We start from the raw sequence: 20159 nt of genomic DNA on the forward strand, positions 1-20159 counted from the left end.
TTGATGATAACCTGTCTGTTCATTCCCTTTGGGGCACCTGCCATTGGTCACTGTCAGAGGACAGGATACTGGGCTTGATGGACCTTTGGTCTGACCCAGTATGGCCATTCTTTATGTTCATGATGTACTTCCCATCACCCATCGCAGCCTCTAAAGCAAGAGTCGGCCATGCATCATGGGATATGTAGTCTGACTGGGAAGCATGACCCATAGAGGAGGAGGAGATATGAGGCACCAGAACTACAGCTCCCATGAGGCATTGCAGTGGCATTTCTGTTTCAAAGTATTTCAATTTTCAACTGAAGCTTTTCATGTGAAAATTATAAGCTTTTGTTTTTAAGCTGAAACATGAAAATTTGCCATGGGAGAGAAAAAATGCTGACCAGAGCCAAGTGATGTGTGTCTTTTTCTTTTGCACAACAAACATAAGTAGTATAAGGGCCCTACCATCAATCAAACCCTGACCCCGCCCCTTGACCCCCTCAGCCCCGCCCTTGACCTCTTAGCCCCACCCACCGGAAGTCCCGCCCCATGGGTTATTACTTCCGGGGTCAAGGCTGCCACGTGACCGGAAGCAAGGTGTGTCATGTGACACCCACCCCACCCCTTGACCCCTTTAATCCCACCCCTTGACCTCTCCCCCCCCCACCGGAAGTCCTGCCCCATGGGGTATTACTTCCAGGGTCAAGGCTGCCACGTGACCGGAAGCAAGGTATGTCATGTGAACCCTCTAACAACTCCTCCCACTGCCCTCTACCAATCAGGATGGGTTTCGCCCCGTAGGACTTCCCCCGCAAGAGGAGCTTTGACCAATCAGGGCGAGTTCCGGAGCGGGGTGTCCTCTCCGGAAGTGGGTCTTGTGACCCCTCTAACAACTCCTCCCCCCACCCCTCACCCTCTACCAATCAGGATGGGTTTTGCCCCGTAGGACCTCCCAGAGAGGAGCTTTGACCAATCAGGGCGAGTTCCGGGTTGGGGGTGTCCTCTCTGGAAGTGGGTCTTGTGACCCCTCTAAGAACTCCTCCCCCCACCCCGCTACCAATCAGGAGGGGTTTTGTTCCGATAGGACCAAGAGGAGATTTGACCAATTAGGATGAGTTCCGGGGGCGGGGTGACCCGTTCGGAAATGATTCGTGTGACCCCTCTAACAACTCCTCCCACCAACCTCTACCAATCAGGCCGGCCCGAGAGCAGATTTGACCAAAATAGGGCAGGTTCTGGGATGGGGTGAACCACCCAGAAGAGGGGCGTATGACCCCTCTGCCAATCAGAGCGCAGCACCATCACCCCATAAGGCCCAGCGTCGGGCAGAAGAGGCTGTCTTTTACCAAGAGCGCGTGTTTTAGAAATCGTGGAAACATGGACTCCTTCACCACCCCCGTGAGAACTTCGGACTTTGTTTTAGCCCCGAGGGCCTTCAACAAACCGCGGAGAAAGCGCTACATCAGCGACAGTTCCGAGGAGGAGGAGGGGGCAATTGAGGGGAGCCCTTTGGCCCAGCCATTGATGGATACCCCGGACCCTGAAACCCAGCCGCTTGTGGGGCCCCACGATGAGCGTGATGGCCTCTTGTTGTCCACCCCCCGGGAGGAGGAAGGTGATCGCAGCTCGGGGAAGTCACTAGTGGACAAGATGAACACTCAGGTAAATGAATGCTTAAGAAGTGACGGTCGGGATGGGGTTGTAACGGGGCTAGGAACCAGGGATTGTGTAAATCAAAAACCGAGCAGTGGGGTGCTTACGCTGTTTCTTTTTTGAAAAAAAAATCTCTCAACAGCTCAATGATGCCTTTCTAGAGGACCCGGAGACTCTGGACAGTGTTGCACCAAGCAGCGAAGATGAACCGGGCCCACCTTGTTTTTGCTCAATGCCAATACAAAATGTTGAAGAGGACTCCGAGGATGACGGCTATGAGGAGTTTAGGAGGAGGCTTGGCATGGAACTGACTGAGCCAGTGCCACGTCATGAGCGTAACAAAGTCATGCGGACTATTGTACGCGTTGCTGTTTATTCTGTTCTTAATCACTGTCTTAGGGAAAAGCTTTTTGAAGATTGTGAGGGCTGTGTCATAGATGCACCAGGCCAGCGGCACCATGACTGTGTGACTTGGACTTCAGTGGATATAAACTGCAAGCTCCGGGGCCTGTGTGCTGAGCTGTGTTTGGAAAGCTTATTAAACACTGTGATTGCCATAGGTTATGCTATGCAATGTCTATGCCTAACCCAAGAACATTTAGCACAAGGGGTGACCTTGATAAATGCTGTGCAATTCAGTGGAGACCCTGACCATGTTTTAAAGAAAATGACCAAACCGGAAGATGCCTGCTTAGAGCGTTATATTGACCGTCTGGTCCGCACAAAAAGTTACAGAACCCTGCTTAAGAAAAAGGCTATTTGTAAGAAATCTAAAAGGATTAAGTTAGAAAATGGTGAGGTGCCAAACATGCGATATAAAACTTGGTAGCTGTAAATTTAAAAAAAAAATCTATTGAAAAGGGCTTTGTGACTATTTGTATTTCTGTTAAAAGGTCTCTGGCCCTTAAGGGAGCTTAAAGTCTTTTTTTCTTTCTTTCTTTTTTTAATGGAGCATCTTGGTTTGTTTTGAAGGAGCTGTATGTCTTTTAAATAAAAAAAAAATTGTTTGTGAGAACCTAGCTCTTGTGTCTTTTGTGTAAGAGAGACCCATTTACAGCAAAAAAAAAAAAAAATGTATGTTGTGGGAGGGGGAAAAATACCCTAAAAATGTGTTTACAATAAAACAAACGGGGATGGTTCAGACATGTGGTTGAGTACAATAAGAGTTGACTTATTCTGTTGAACTGAACGGGTTTAACCCCCCCGTCACTGAATAGCCAGGGTGACTGTGATTACTCACCCTTGTTGCCATAGGGTTAATTTTGATGGGGGTGCACCCATAGTAAGGGAGGTGGGTGGGTGAGGATGGTGAGTTCTGATTAATATGAAATGAAATAAAACCTCAGGAGTTTGCAGATGCTATTGGGCAGTTTAAATATAACCCCTGGAGTTGGTGGAACGCTATAGGCCAGTCTAAATATGGCCCAGGAGTTGGTTGAAGGCCACGGGGCACTTTTTCTAGAAATCACCCCCCGTCCCACCAAACTTTAAGCATGAAAGAACATGTTTTTAAAAACAAAAACAAGCCCCAAGACATTCATTGATATCTGCAAAGGGCCCCTCACTTGAAATGGTTACTGTAAGAAGGCCCTACAGGGTGGGGGGAACAAAAAGTATTTGAACTTAAAAAAGAAAAAAAAAGAAAAGCAGCCCAATTGTGCAGAAAAACTTATTCCCCACCCCCGATCACAAAAGGGAATGCTAGGGAGGGGTGATCCAATCAACCTGCTAACTATTTTGAAACAAAAGAGTTAGGATGGTGTAAAAAAAAAAACACAAAACCTCAGATAGCTTGGAAACTGTCTCTTTCAACAGAAACTCTCTTGAATTGCTGCTGGGCTGCAAGTGGAGGTATGTTCCCTGGTTTTTTTTTTTAACTCTGAAAATATATATATATTATATAATGCCATTTTTTGGCCATGCTATCTTAGTAAATAATGGTGCATATCTGTATTGCAGTGTGATCTGTTTAGCATGGAGCCAGTAACTTTAAGTTGCAGTTCATCACCAGGCCAAGGTAAAAACCATTTTTAACTGTAGTTGTGCTTAATAACTTCAGGTATTACATAGGTTGAATAGGGATTTGGGAGCTAATACTAACTAACATTTTGGCTTGTTTTTCTTACCCCAAAGACCCCAAGCACACATGGCTGGGGCAGGGCGGGGGCCAGAACAACCAGGGATCTTTTTAAAAGCATGTGGGTTTATTGAAAAGTATTTTGTTGCAAACAGTGTTTTAAACTCTGTGTGTGTGTGTGTGTAAAACATAGGCGGTTTTTAAAAAGTATATGTCTACAAACTGATGGTGATGGTGTGTTTCCAATTAACAGGGTTTTTACTTTGCAAAATGAGATGTATTTTTAAAAAAAAAAATATTTGTGGGGGTTGTTTTCAAAGTGGTAGAAATAAACTCAAAACCTGTGATTGTTGTACAGCCTGAAATGGATTATTTTGTTTTAAAGCTATGACTTTTTTAAATAGAAAAAACACTCTAATGGATATTATTTTATTTTATTTTAAAGTTTACTAGACAGTTTCATGTGTTTTATTAGAATGTTGTTTGCTTTACAGCACGGTCAAAACTTGAGCGGGTAAAAATGCTCAAAAGAAAAAGGAAAGAGACAATTGAAAAGAAAAATTCACAAGTATCAGTGACAGATGGATGGATGAAGCCGGGTAAATATATTTTGCTTATTAATCTGGTTAATTTATGAGGTTTTGTATTTTAAGTACATACATAGGTGTGGGTGAGAAAGCTGGCAAAGTTACATTTCTGTAAAATGCTTTTTTTTCCCCCTCCTGCCCCAAGCAGGCATATGCAGCCCTTCTGACAAGGCTGTAGTGGGAGCTACAAGGACCCCTCCCCGAAAACCACCAAAGAACCAGGAATCTGCTTTGAGACCTTTAACAACGCAAAACAGCACAAGAGTGCAGATGAAGCATCAGCCCAGTCCAAACCTCATTTACGTCAAACCCAAGGACAAAACAAAACACTCTGGTAAAAAACATCCATGCAAAGACAACTCCAGTTCCTCAGCGGCCACCGCCACGCCAAGCCCTGAGAAAACTGTGAGCGAAAACGCCCACATTCACAAACCCGGAACAGGCGCTCTAGGGATTGTGAATAAAAAACCAAGGATTGAAAACACCTGCGATGCCAAGGTATTGCAACCATGCAAACACAATTCCAGTTCCTCAGTGGCCACCGCCGCACCAAGCCCTGAGAAAACTGTGAGCGAAAACGTCCACATTCACAAACCCGGAGTAGGCACTCTAGGGGCTCTGAATGTGTGCAGAAACACACACATTCACAAACCCAGAGCAGGCACTCTAGGGGTTGTGAATAAAAAACTAAGGACTGACAAAGATCCCCCATATTCTAGTATTTGGGAAGAGTTTGATGCTTCATTCAGAAAACTGATGGACGCTGTATCTTCGGGGAGTCTAAAACTACGGCATTCTAAAAAGATTTGGAAAAAATACGACGCTTTGTTCAGAAAACTGATGGACGCTGAATCCTCAGGGGGCCTAAAAGAAAGGCGGGCTGGAAAGGGTGGCTCTGATCAGGCATGACTAGGTGTGGAAAGGGATACCCTCAAGGGTGCACATCAGCTCGTGTGTAAACAAAAGGGCGGACGGCGCTTGGGGGATAAACAGATGGCTGCCAAAAAATTCCAGGCCAGGGTCGCTGTAAAAATTTTAAAAAGGGCTAAAGAGGTAATGAGGGAAAAAAAACAAAAAGAGATGCCCCCTACCAGAGGCTCTCAAACTGGCATGTCTGAAAATGGGGAGGCGAAATCAGACTCTGGTTTAGAAAATTCCCCAGAGTGCTCTCTAGACGGAGTCCCATCGACTCCCAATGCCCCTCACGGAGGCGTCTCAGAGTCTGACTCTCAATTAGTATCGGATGTAGAAGATGCCACTGATGGTTCCGTAGAGGAACCCCCAAGTAACCCTGAAAATGCAGAGGTGTATATGGAGAGAGTGAGAAGTTGGCAACGTGAATTACCTAGATTTGGGGGGTCGGTGTATTGTGAGGAGTTTCGTTTTGTCCATCTTGAGCAAATAAATTCAGCTCAACAGGCTGTTGAAGCCATACACAGAGGGATACAGCTAGTTCTTGATGATGTTAATGGTAGGGTAGGTCCTGATGATTACGTACAGTTACGTTTAGAGAGCCGTCATTTAACTAACCCTTTGTTTTCAGTCAGAAGAACTAGGGATGAGCTGTCCGCTGAGGATTTCTTGAACCAGACCTCAAAGCTGCTTCAGAGCAATAGAGAATTGCATTTCGATGGGACGTTGCGCCTTGTTGTGACAGTTGTAAAAAATAGGGGTGGGGGCGCTCGACGAGTTTTAAATTCTATCCTTAGTAGTCAGATTATTCATAAAAAGAGACAATGTTTAGTAGACCTGACTTACACCGGTACCAATCTATGTTTTGCGGGAGGGCTCTTGGCTGTCATGGCCGGTCATAAACCTACAGATGCAGAATTGTTAGCAGAGGCGAGAAAGTTGCACGAGAAACTGGGGTGGTCAGATCAAAAAAAGGTTATGCTCACTGATGTAGCAAAGTTTGAACAGCATTTAGGAGTTAACATACAGGTGGTGCTGTATGCGGTGAAAGGTGGCTGGGTTTTTTTTAAAACGGGGGGCCCCGTGTACCCTAAGACTTATTTCATCCTGTTGCACAATGAACATTACTATGGGGTTCTGGATGTGAAAAAGTTGTTCGGAGCAAAAAATTACTGTGAGTTTTGCCACACGGTGTACAGTCACGACCATTCTTGCAGGTATCGTTGCCGTCTCTGCTTGAGCGCAACATGCTCTGACAACATGGGTGTGCAGCTGAGGTGTCCTAGCTGTAAACTGTATTGTCGGTCCAAAGAGTGTTTAGACAGACATGTCAACTGTGCGTCAAAAAAACAAGTTGAATGCCTGTCTAAAACTTTGTGCGGTAAGTGTCAGGCGTACGTGGACAAGCAGCACAGGTGTAAAGGGAGGCGCTGTAAGCAGTGTCAGGGTTTGATCGTTGGAGATGTAGACATTCACCTCTGTTTTATGGACAGCCTTAGAAAGCCCGAATCATCAGAAAAGTATATTTTTTATGATTTTGAATGCATGCAGGAGACTGGGTTGCACACTCCCAATTATATTTTTGCAATGTCCCTAAAGCCGGAAAAATCCTGGGAATTTAAGGGTGACGAATGTCTTTCTATGTTTGTTAAGACCTTTATTGGCAAAGAGTTCCGGGACTACACGTTCCTAGCACACAATTCCAAAGGTTATGATGCGTATTTCTGCGTTAGACAGTTACTGAAGGAAAAGATGTGCATAGAACTGATCACTCAGGGCAGTAAACTAATGTGTGTGGAAGTTAAGGCCCTTGGCATTCGTTTTATAGACTCTTTAAACTTCTTGCCCATGAAGCTTAGCAAGCTCCCACAGGCGATGGGGTTTGAAGGTTGCAAAGGGTATTTTCCACATTTTTTTAACACTTTAGAAAATCAAAATTATGTGGGGCCTATGCCCGGTGTGGAGCACTACGGTGTAGAAAGCATGATGCCCAGGGAAAAAGCAGAGTTTCTCGACTGGTATCAAGACCACAGCTCTGAGACTTTTGACCTGCAGAAAGAGCTTGCGTATTACTGCCAGCAGGATGTAAAAATTTTGAGACAGGCTTGTATCCTATACAGAAAAGAAATTATGAATATGACGGAGAAGGTCGATCTAGTAGAGAGAGAACCCGGTAAATTCACTGAGATAAAACTGTGTATAGATCCGTTCCGGTACATAACGCTGGCATCCGTCTGCATGGCTATGTACAGGTTTATGTTTTTGGAGCCTAACACGGTAGCTCTTCTCCCTCCAGAAAACTATCACAGACAGAAAAAGAGATATTCGACCCCATCTATCCAGTGGCTGTTGTATATCTCTCAAAAAGAACATATACAAATACGGCACGCTTTACAGGGTGGGGAACTACAGGTAGGCCCCTACTTTTTAGACGGTTATGCCAATATTGACGGGGTACACACAGCCTTTGAGTTTAATGGGTGTTTTTTTCACGGCTGTGTCGCCTGTCATTGTGAAAAAGCACAAAATCCTATGACGGGGACAACTTTTGGGTTTCTTTATTACAAGACGCAGCTCAAGACCGACTATCTAAAACGGCTTGGTTTTGTAGTGAGGACTCTTTGGGAGCACGAGTGGGTGGTGATGAAAGAAACAGACAGGGAGCTTGCGAGCTTTTTAAACCGAGCCCAGCTACCCCAGCCTCTCATGCCTAGGGATGCTCTTTTTGGGGGGAGGACGAACGCCATCCGTCTATATTATAAACCTAAGCCCGGGGAAGAAATCCACTATTATGATTTTACCAGCTTGTACCCTTTTGTAAACAAAACGAAAGACTACCCTATCGGGCACCCCGATATAGTTTATGACAAATTTGTACCCCTTGCAAATTATTTTGGAATTGCAAAAGTTAAAGTGTACCCCCCACGAGGCCTCTTTTTCCCATTGTTACCTGTCAGAGTGGGCGGCAAGCTTATGTTCCCGCTATGCCGAACCTGCGCGGAAACCGTGCAGCGGGAGACGTGCACCCACACTGACGAGGAGAGGGCCATCCTGGGGACTTGGTGCACTGTGGAATTGAACGCAGCCATAGCGAAGGGGTATGTGGTGGCTAAAATCTATGAAATCTGGCATTTTAATGAAAAATCTGATAAACTCTTTTCGGAGTACATAAAATTACACCTCCGCCAGAAACAAGAGGCTTCAGGGTATCCCAGCTGGTGCACAGACGAAGACAAACAAAATAAGTATGTTAACGATTTCTACCAGAAAGAAGGCGTGCTTTTACGCCGACACGAGATCAGGCTAAACCCCGCTAAACGCCAAATTGCTAAACTGTTTTTAAATTCTCTGTGGGGTAAATTCGGCCAAAGAACCAACCTACCCAATACCAGCATCGTGAGAGACCCCGACAAACTCTTTCAGTACCTATTTTCCCCCAACTACGAGGTTTCATCCTGTGAGTTTATCGACGATGAAACAGCGTGCGTATCTTGGAAGCACGCAAAAGACCGTTATTCTGTCTCTGGCAATACCAATGTTTTCATAGCCTGTTTCACCACCGCTTATGCCCGCTTAGAACTATACAACCTCCTAGACGGATTGCAAGAGCGGTGCCTGTACCACGACACTGACTCTGTGATATTTGTGAAAAGGGAGGGGGCCTGGAATCCCCCTCTGGGGGATTATTTAGGGGACCTCACGAGCGAGATCCCACCAGATCAACACATCACCGAGTTTGTGTCGGCAGGCCCAAAAACATACGGGTACAAACTGTCGGGAGGAAAGGCTTGTATGAAGGTCAAAGGTATTACCCTGAACGTAGCAAACTGTGAAAAGATCAACTTTGACAGTTTGAAAGATCTAGTCCTGGACTATTGCACGGGTCTGCGAGAGAACCCCTCAAAAAAGATAGAGGTGCAGCAACCCTCTATTGTAAGAAACAAAAATCAGTGGCAAATAGAGACAAAAACCCTTAAAAAAACACAGAAAGTCGTTTACAACAAGAGGGTCCTAGGAGAAGGGTTTAAAACCCTGCCCTACGGTTTTTGAAAAATGGATACGAGGTGGAGACACCCCTTTTCTGCAATTCTCGCGGGGCCTAGCAACTGCGGGAAAAGTTACTTTATAAAAAATGTATTGGATAATGCCAAACAAACATTGTCTGTTACGCCTGAGAATATTGTGTGGTGTTACAGTTGTTGGCAACCCTTGTATAAAGAACTGCTCTGTAAATACCCCTTTATCAATTTTGTGGAGGGTCTGCCTGATGCTTTTGACGATGACCGTTTGTTTCCTACCAATAAAGTGAACATGATTATCATAGACGATCTGATGAACTCCGCTTGTGAAAGTGATGAAATCGAGAAAGCCTTTACCAAGTACGTGCATCACAGGAACCTGAGCATTATGTATATAGTTCAGAACGTATTTTGCCAGGGAAAAAAGAGTCGCACTATTAACCTAAACACAAAATACATGGTTCTGTTCAAAAACCCCAGGGACAGATTACAAATTGCTACACTCGCTCGGCAAATGTACCCCGGCAAAGCTCAGTTCTTTCTAGAAGCTTTTGAGGATGCTACCAAAAGGCCTTATGGCTACCTGGTGGTGGATTTAAATGCTTCCACACCAGAAGCTTATAGGCTAAGAACTGGTCTTTTCCCTCCAGACTGGCCGGCAGTTTATACTTTAAAAAGAACAACAGCCCTGTATAAAAAGAGATGAATTATTGGCAGGTCCCTTTTTAGCAGCCGGGGTTGCTGACTGAAAACATGTCTAGCTGCGTGAAAAGAAACCTGGGCCTTTTAAAATTACTTAGCAAATCGTCCCCACAGCAAAGGAGGGCTATACTGTGCTCGGCCTCTGACGATCTAGTAGCAGTCATCTCAGAAATAGCGCTCAACACCTTAAAAGGAAACGTACCTTTAACACCGAAGCAAGTGCGTGTGCTGAAAAAGAAACACACGCTTATAAAAACTTTGTGTAATAAAAGGGTTTCACTTAAAAGAAAGAAGCATCTGGTGAAGCAGTCTGGGGGGTTTATAGGACCCCTGTTAAGTTTTGCTATCCCTCTGATAACGGGGCTTTTAACTAATCGATAATGGAGTATGCAGAAAAAATGTACCTGGTGCCCAGCCGGCAGTTGGAGCAATTAAGTGCTCCCCCTCCGGCAGAGGAAAATATCAGAACGACTGCAACTCGCTTACTGGATGCTGAAATGAAATCTGTTCTTCAAAGAACTGACTTAGGTGAATATGAAAAGGCTAAACTTTACAGCACCGTGCTTCAAAGGTACCTAACGTACGTGAAGCAGAGCGATGTGGACAAAGGAAAACTAAGTCTGTTTCTACCAGAACAGGAACAGAGTGTGACTGCCAAACCCTCCGAAACACCAAAGACCTCAGACTCTGTTGCTCAGGAGGTGTTGGATAACGTGAATAAGCGTTATAAGAAAAATGCATCAGTATTGCTAAATAAGCTGGGCCAAGATAAAAACATTTCTTCATGGACCGATAAAGGGTCTTTTGTGTACAAAGGCTCTGTGGTTAATGGTTCTAACATGCTCGACTTAGTCAGGGCCGTCACCCAGACACGCTCTGTTCCTAGCAGACATGTACCTAAAGGATGGGATGTGTTTATGAATGCCATGGCGGAACTGAACATGCCATCTTCCATCATGGGCAACGCGACCAACAGAGATCTTTTGGAACGCCTCAAGGCCTCAATCGCCGACACCGGTGTGGACCAAGAAACAGTGACCCCTTTTTTGCCATCTAAAAAACGAAAATTGGCTAAAAGAGCCGAATGGCTCAGTTTGTGATCTTTTTCACGTTCTATTTTTTTTTTAAACTGGTAATGTTTTGCTTTAAATAAAACATTTCTGAATTGGGTCATTGTGTTTTGTTTTTTTTTAAAAAAAAACCACGCCAAACATCGATTGTCTTTAAACTCCCCACCTGGGGTGCTTTATTGGGTAACATGACTATGAAAATCGTTGCAAGATACGCATGTCTGGGCTTGTTGAAACATGCTTTGAGCAAGGCTAGGCATGGCCAAGTATTTAAATTTATTTTTTACAAAATTCATCACCATCCGGTCGTTTTGCACTAAGTCATTAGAATACAATTTTAAAATCCGGTCAAAAGATAAACCCTTGCTACGATGGTGTAAGAAAGACACGCAGTGATAGCCGCAGGCAACGGAGCTGGGGTCTTGTAATTGTCTGTTGTGAAACACAATGTCTGTGGCATTTTTGTTTAAAAATTTCATAATGCTTTTAGGAAAGAACACACTGTTCGGGGGATGCCCGTATGAGTCAAAAAACTCTCCAAGGTTACGCTCCACCAGATACACGGCAAGCCAGTGTTCACCCGGTCGGCTGTGTGGATGTGTGTTGACCACCAAACCTAGGGGTCTCTGAGACAGCTTGCCGCCAGGGAGCCAATCGCAGGGAAACACGTCTAAGAAATTCTTTTTCGTGTAAGGGTCTGTTGATAAGACACGTGAGAGCTGCACGGTCTCCATGTTCACATGTAGTCAAACAGAACATTTCTCCTCTGATTTATCTCTATGAGGTTGTCAAAAACCCCATACACGATCATATTGACGGTAATGGTTAAAGCCTTCCCAAAACGAATTTCTGCTCTCAGGTTCCCGGTTTTAATCAGGGAATAGTGATCGGCGCATTCCTGGTCGGGGGACAGGTCAAAGGCAAACATGGTGTAACCCTGTGCAAACTCCTCACGGTCGATTAACAGAGAACGATCTTTCATGTGTTTACCGGCCGTCTGTACCAGATTCATGTATTCTCTCACGCAGCGTCCTGCCTCGAAGTCTGGTTGCAGAGGCTTGGTCGGTATCTGCTCACCATCCACATACAAGGCCACAAAATTAATATCGTAATGCTTAAAATGAAAGGGATTTTTAGCGTAACTTCCGCTAAAGGCATCGTTATCCACGAACCCCAGGACAAGCATTTTGGGCAACTGTCCCAAGAACAGGTTCTCCTGGTTACTGACCCTGCTGCCCGCAGGGATGCTAAACACTTTCATTCCCACACGGTCCACGGGGTATTTGGCATTAGCGGTAAGCAGGGCCTCGGCGTGCCCCAGACGAATGCTCGGGGCCACACGTACTTTCTTCACAAAAAGGGATGCTGATAGAATGCGCAGTTTAAAGCCTTCGGTTCCGCTGCCCATTAAACAGAAAGGATCTTTACTGCGCGTCAGTTTAATTTTCACATCCACTCCGTTCAACAATAGTTTTTCTTGAAAAAACAGGTCGCTGTGTAGATGACCCAGAAGCTCTACTGTTCTGCTTTGAGCGGTCAGCTTTGCACGCCTCACAAACCCTAGATTCTCGCCATCCAAGTCTGTGTCTTCCTGTTGTCCGGCAGTGTCTTTGTAAAAGAGGCCAGCGGAAAATTGCGTGGCGAGGGTGTCGTTGCTGTAATTGAGCACCGATTCTATAAAGGCCCTGTAAGGGTAACAGTTGTTGCTTTGGCTTACAAGACGGTCTCCGAGCGTGACATCCAGCTGACTAAAAATAGAGGCCACTGGGTAATTCACCAGGCCCGCCTCGGCACCCGCGTTGAGTTCAGTTCCGTCTCCTTTTACAATCTTGCAACACAGGTACAGCAGTGTGTTGTTTAAATCCATATAATCTACGCCATTCCCTGCTATAAAGAAGTCAATGGGGGCAGACTCCGTAACGGCCGACAGAGGTGGCACCTCGATGTAGATGCTTTTCTCAATGCTGGTCTGCGTAGGGGCTATTTGGAACAAGTCTAGTTCGGATTTGGTGCATTCTTCAGACCCGCAGTGAACGAAAGCCATGTTGATTAAAATATATCTCTCGTATCAGCCGGCGAGTGTTTCCTCTTTCGCCCAGGCTTCCTCTTGGACTTTCGCTTATGGCCGACCCTGCGGGTCAAAGCCCTTCTTTTAAAGGGTTTCGGGGGACCTGCGCGTCGCGGGTATGACGCATTTCTCTTTCTCTTCTTCCTCCTTTTAATGTACATCAGCCCCGATCCTTCCTGTGAAGCTGTGTTCCCCACCTTCTCCAGAACAGCGCGGGAGACGTGACCTACCACGTCTTTAGCTATGTTTTGAGTGGCGGTTTTTACGTGGGGTTTAATAATCTCTAGCCCCCTCCTCAAAAGCGGTACGGCTTTTCGAAAGAGGCTACGGAATATTCCACCCACGCCTGCCCCATACATCACGGGGGCCCCATGATATCCGGGAAGGGCGTATCCTGCCTGGGCTTTGTAATAGTTTCTGTAGACGTTGGGGTCGCCGTAATTTTTTAGGATCGCCATAATACTGTTTTGCTTTTTTAGAAAACTCGCTCTCTCCGGGGGCGCAGGTGTAGCTTGATGATCACCTTGCCAAAGCGAAATGAGACGCTTTTGTTCTGATCTGTCTTTATTTCAATGGTAATTGTGTCAATGTGGTGTTTACTGATAGGGACGTAATGAGGTTTATCGTAGGTGATGGTGACAAACTCGTTGTTCCTTCCTTGGACGGGGACACAACGTAACAGGGGAACAGAAAAATCCCCCACAAACTGATGTTCTACGATATCCGTGTACAGATACAAGGAATTAAAACCCCCTGTAATGTCTGCCGAGAAAGGGAATTTTTGGACGCTGTGTTTGGGGCCCAAGCCCAGAATGTTAGCTAGCTCCCCGCTGGTAGAAAACATATAAGTAAAAGCGGCGGATTTAAGTCTAATTTTTCTACCCACAGGGTCATAGTTCATGACCATCTCAGGCGGTCCGGGGTGACGAGCTATGATACTGTTCATATGATCCAGTAATTCGGGTATGGACGCATAATAACCTCGTCGTAGGATGAAACTCCATGCCATATCTCCAAAGGTGACTTCAAAAGGGGTGTCTTCGTTGATAGTGTTCCAGCTGTGCGGGTATTGTATTTCCACTAACCCCACCTCCCAGGCACCCCGGAGATCCAAGGGCTTAATTAGCCGTATTGTAAAGTTCGAGCTGGTGTTTTGGGGAAAAACTGCAGCGCTGGCGTTGCTGGGCAAAGTAATGTAAAACCCGCCGTCGCTCATCTTCTCTGACTTTGCGGGGAGGAATAACTTTTGTTTGTTTGTTGTTTGTGTCTGAATGTCACAGAGTTGAGAAGCTTTCACCCAGCTGTTAAACTTATCAGGCCACCCCAACCATTTTACCAGTAGTTGCTTTTTTCTCCCTTTTCCTTTCTCCGCTAGAACTTTTTCAACCCTGTAAATCCTGTCTCGTTTGGGGTTTACTTTTTGTAATTCTTCAGGGTAAAAAGATCCAGTAACTGTCTCACCCTCATAGTCTTTTAATCGGTATACAGGTCTGTGACCCCTGGTTAAGGCTTCATCCACTATGAATATCTCATCGGTAAATGTCTGTTCATAACCTTTTTCAAAAGCTCCTTTGGTTTTAGATAGTCTCACGTGGTCGCCTTTTCGAAAAGGGGCAACAACCGGTTTTATTTTAAAATCATCTCCATAAACCATTTTCCATACCTTCAGAGAATTTGAAGGGTTAACATCAGCGGGTCTGGTATGTATAGTTCTGTGAAAGCTCTGGTTGTAACTCTTTATAAAGTCAGGTAACACATCGATGTAGCGAAAGGTGTTATGGGCTGTAAAATATCTCCACATCCTAGTTTTTAAAGTTCTGTTAAACCGCTCCACAACCCCTGCTTTGACTTCATTATTAGTAACAAAATGGTGAATGCCATGCCGTTTTAACAATCTGCTTAAGGGTTTGTTTAAAAATTCTTTCCCCCGATCGGTTTGTAATTTTTGAGGCACACGCCCTTCGCTAAAAATAGCTTTAAAGGCCTTGCATACCTCACCACTCGTCTTGTCCCTTAGGCCTAAGGCCCAGGCATATTTGGATAGAATGTCTACCACTGTTAAGATGTACTTAAAATTGCTGTTCTGTTTGGAGAACTGGTGCATATCCACCAAATCTGCCTGCCATTGCGCATCCACATCTGAAACAATGGTCTTGTTTCTTTTAAAACGTATTCGAGCCGGTTTGTGTAAAGTATAAGCATCCTGGTCTGAAAGCCAAGCTGTTACTTGTCTTCTATTTAAAGTTTTACTATGCTTTTTGGCCACTTGAAAAAGAGGGTTCACCCCGCCAAAGCTCCCAACTTCCCCGGGGGTGTAATATATTTTCTTTAACAGAGCCGCCTGTGGAGACATGACTATTACTGGTACCATCTTTTTCTAACACAAGTGTGGGTGGGGGACAACATTCATATTAACACGTTTAAATAAGTTTTATTAATCGCCTGGTTTAACACAACCTTTTACAACCGCCTGTAAAAATGGACGCCATGACTCCTAACATGAGGGTGTCTGTGCTGGTTCATTCTTCCATTTTGTCCTTTTCCTCTTGAGATCTGTGTCTCAGACATGAGCAAAAACAGCTGACGCATGATACATTTACTCCCACAGGGCTACCGATGTGTAAGTTCTCAAAGGCCTCCAGAAAGGCATCATCGAGCTGTTGAGAGATTTTTTTTTTCAAAAAAGAAACAGCGTAAGCACACCACTGCTTGGTTTTTGATTTACACAATCCCTGGTTCCTAGCCCTCCCCCCCCCACCCCCACCCCCATTATACACCCCCACCCCGACCGTCACTTCTTAAACATTCATTTACCTGAGCCACGTCTTTTTCATTCACCTTGTCCGCCCGTAACTCCCCCAAGCCGTGATCACCTTCCACCTCTCGGGGGGTGGACAACAAGAGGCCATCACTCTCATCGTGGGGCCTCACAAGCAGCCGGGTTTCGGGGTCGGTTTCCGGTGTGTCCATCAACGGCTGGGCCAAAGGGTCCTCCTCAGAACTCTCGCTGATGTAGCGCTTTCTCCATACAAGTCCAAAGGCCTTTGGGGCTAAAACAAAGTCCGAAGTTCTCACGGGGGTGGTGAAGGAGTCCATGTTTCCACGATTTCTAAAACACGCGCTCTTGGTAAAAGACAGCCTCTTCTGCCCGACGCTGGGCCTTATGGGGTGATGGTGCTGCGCTCTGATTGGCAGAGGGGTCATACGCCCCTCTTCTGGGTGGTTCACCCCATCCCAGAACCTGCCCTATTTTGGTCAAATCTGCTCTCGGGCCGGCCTGATTGGTAGAGGTTGGTGGGAGGAGTTGTTAGAGGGGTCACACGAATCATTTCCGAACGGGTCACCCCGCCCCCGGAACTCATCCTAATTGGTCAAATCTCCTCTTGGTCCTATCGGAACAAAACCCCTCCTGATTGGTAGCGGGGTGGGGGGAGGAGTTCTTAGAGGGGTCACAAGACCCACTTCCAGAGAGGACACCCCCAACCCGGAACTCACCCTGATTGGTCAAAGCTCCTCTCTGGGAGGTCCTACGGGGCAAAACCCATCCTGATTGGTAGAGGGTGAGGGGTGGGGGGAGGAGTTGTTAGAGGGGTCACAAGACCCACTTCCGGAGAGGACACCCCGCTCCGGAACTCGCCCTGATTGGTCAAAGCTCCTCTTGCGGGGGAAGTCCTACGGGGCGAAACCCATCCTGATTGGTAGAGGGCAGTGGGAGGAGTTGTTAGAGGGTTCACATGACATACCTTGCTTCCGGTCACGTGGCAGCCTTGACCCTGGAAGTAATACCCCATGGGGCAGGACTTCCGGTGGGGGGGGGAGAGGTCAAGGGGTGGGATTAAAGGGGTCAAGGGGTGGGGTGGGTGTCACATGACACACCTTGCTTCCGGTCACGTGGCAGCCTTGACCCCGGAAGTAATAACCCATGGGGCGGGACTTCCGGTGGGTGGGGCTAAGAGGTCAAGGGGCGGGGCTGAGGGGGTCAAGGGGCGGGGCTTAGGGGTCAAGGGGCGGGGCTAAGGGGTCAAGGGGCGGGGTCAGGGTTTGATTGATGGTAGGGCCCTTATACTACTAACATAATATAAAGAAAACACATGGGCTCAGTAGGATCCAAGTAACCATGTGTACAAATGATATACAACTTGCAAGGTCTTGCTGCATATACACACACAGCTATGGCAGGGTTCTGGTGGCTTCTGAAACATAGTGAAAGCCACTACAGGGCTCAAACTATTTAAAGATATACTAACCAATTCCTATATGCTATGATACCCTTTGCCCTTGAAACCACATATGTCCTTCTAGAGGCCTGTTTAGGGGTGAGGTTTCCCTGAGTGTGTAGAAGGAAACTGTCTCTGGATGGGGATTTATGGTATAACAGTAGTCACTGGACTCAATGTATACTAAACTCAGCCATGAGCCACAGCTACAATAATCTTTTGCAATACATGTCATGTGATTTAGGCTAGGAAATAAACAGTACTCTCTTATGGGTCCTCTGGTGTGTCACACCTTTATAATACTGTCCATGTCTAAGTTCTCAAAGCCTATTTATAAATTTAGAATCTCTTTAGCTAGCACAGAAACAAAGAATTTAAACTATAGGGCAAGAGCTTAGTGCTCCTGGTGACATGCAATTCTCAAATGCTTTTTACTTAGTCCAGAAACATAATGTGTTAAGACAATGCACCATCAGAAAACAACCTCCTGGCTAGTTTGGGATAATTAGAAATGCTGACAAGCCACAAGAGGAAAATTAATGAAGCATTCAGAGATGTTTTAGATCAACAAGTGAAGCCATTTTATTTACCTTTCAAAAAGTACTTATGTTATCTATCTGATCATAAACCTAATGTACTATTTGAGTGCTCTTGATAACTACCAATATTTCAGAATATTGTTCTTTATATAAGTGGTTCAAATGCTGATTTTACTAATTTTTGAAAGAATCATCATTATCCATCAGTTTATATATTGTCATATTGAATATTTAATAGCTATTTGGTGTTCTAGCTTCAGGTTGCCTTGGGCTGCTTAATAAATAGAGTTGTATTAAACATCTATTGCATTATTATTCTCAATATGTTTTTTTTAATACTTCCAGCATTTCAAAGAATCATAGAATCGAAAGGGACCTCGAGAGGTCATCTAGTCCAGTCCCCTGCACTCAAGTCAGGACTAAGTAATATCTAGACCATTCCTGACAGGTGTTTGTCTAACCTGCTCTTAAAAATCTCCAATGATGGAGATTCCATAACCTCCCAAGGCAATTTATTCCAGTGCTTAACCACCCTGACAGTTAGGAAGTTCCTCCTAATGTCCAACCTAAACTTCCCTTGCTGCAATTTAAGCCCGTTGCTTCTTGTCCTATCCTCAGAGGTTACGGAAAAAAAAAATTCTCCCTCCTCCTTGTAACAACTTTTTACATTCTTGAAAACTGTTATCATGTCCCCCCTCAGTCTTCTCTTTTCCAGACTAAACAACCCTAATTTTTTCAATCTTCCTTCATAGGTCATGTTTTCTAGACATTTAATCATTTTTGTCGCTCTTCTCTGAATTCTCTCCCATTTGTCCACATCCTTCCTGAAATGTGGCGCCCAGAACTCGACACAATACTCTAGTTGAGGCCTAATCAATGCAGAGTAGAGCAGAAGAATTACTTCTCGTGTCTTGCTTACAATTTTTGCTAATGTGTTCAAAATGGGTCAAATGGTTTTGTCAGATAAGCCCTGCTTCTCTAACTGATTTGTGGAAGATGTGAAATCTCAGATGCATTGGCTAGTTTTGATGAGAGGCATAAATGACACATTGTTTCTATTCCCTGCTTTAATGAATGTAGGAGTAACTCTTATAATCAGGTTTTTAATGTAATGACTGAGTTCTTGATGTAAATGGAATAAAAAAGTGAATAAATGAACTCCCCTCCTCCCCATCTCTATTTTATTTACCACATTTTTTTGATAAATTGGTTTGGCTTGACGTAGAGGAGCAGGACACCCTCTTTGATTGTCATAGATCATCTGGTCTGAACTGCAAGTCAAAGTTTTAGGGTTACTACTGACATGTTATCTTTTCTGAATTTTAACCCTCAATTTAAAACAATCTAAAACAGAAGCCATTATCCCCTTATCTGCAAATTCAGTGTCTTGTGTGAGTGGTTGGAGTTGCATCAGGGAAGAGATGAGTTCCGTGATCTTGAAACAGCCCTTCTATTTTCCTTAATCATAGAAAAATAGTCTCTTTGGGAAACTAACACAGAGATGGTTAACTTTAGACATATTGCTTACACCGAAGGCAGATCCCTGACCTCCTTATCTTCAGCCTACTTTTGTACAATATTAACTCTCAGAGCAGAGATCCTAATTGAAATCCTATAAGCATTTAATCTTCATTTCAACATCTAAACTCAGTTGCATAATCACTTGTAAGGAAATGCCTTTGATTATTCTGTTCAGCTCTAATCGGGAATCCAAGAACTCATAAATCTCAACTTTTTAGACTATTCTCGTGACAAAATTTATATACACAGGATTCCCTGAGAAGTCTTAAAAAAAGAATCCAACAGTAAATAGATATATGCAATAGGGCCAAACACACTTCCAGAGTCTCCTCCAAGAACAAAAAGGACCATTTTTGGTACAGAACAAAAACTGCACTGTAGGAAAGAGGGTGGATTATTTTAGAGTTTCAACAAAAAACAAAGTTCTTTCATTCTTCAGGCCAGGCACAGTTCTAGGGGCAGGCAAACAGGGAGCCACCATGGACACCTTTCTCCAGGGGATGCTATAGCCCTGTGCTGCTCAGCTGTTAGAGCTTTTTCACTGATTGGCCAGTTGTGTTTTGTTTTGTTTGCTTGGCCACTTGACATGAAAGGGGACCACCAAAAATATTTTCTGCCCCGGCTGGCAAAACAGCTACGGTCACTCCTCCTTATAATTGAAGGAAGGCCACTCCTGGCTGCTTATTGGTGGAAAGTTTCATGCAAAGTGCGAAAACAAAAGTGCATACCTTTGTAGGATGTAGCAAGCAGCTTTCTACCAGCAGCAGCAACCTTCCTAGGTGACTGCTGTCTTAATCTCTCCTTTTGAACAA

The sequence above is a fragment of the Natator depressus genome, chromosome 1 (assembly GCF_965152275.1).
Source record: "Natator depressus isolate rNatDep1 chromosome 1, rNatDep2.hap1, whole genome shotgun sequence".
Taxonomy (NCBI): Eukaryota; Metazoa; Chordata; order Testudines; family Cheloniidae; genus Natator; species Natator depressus.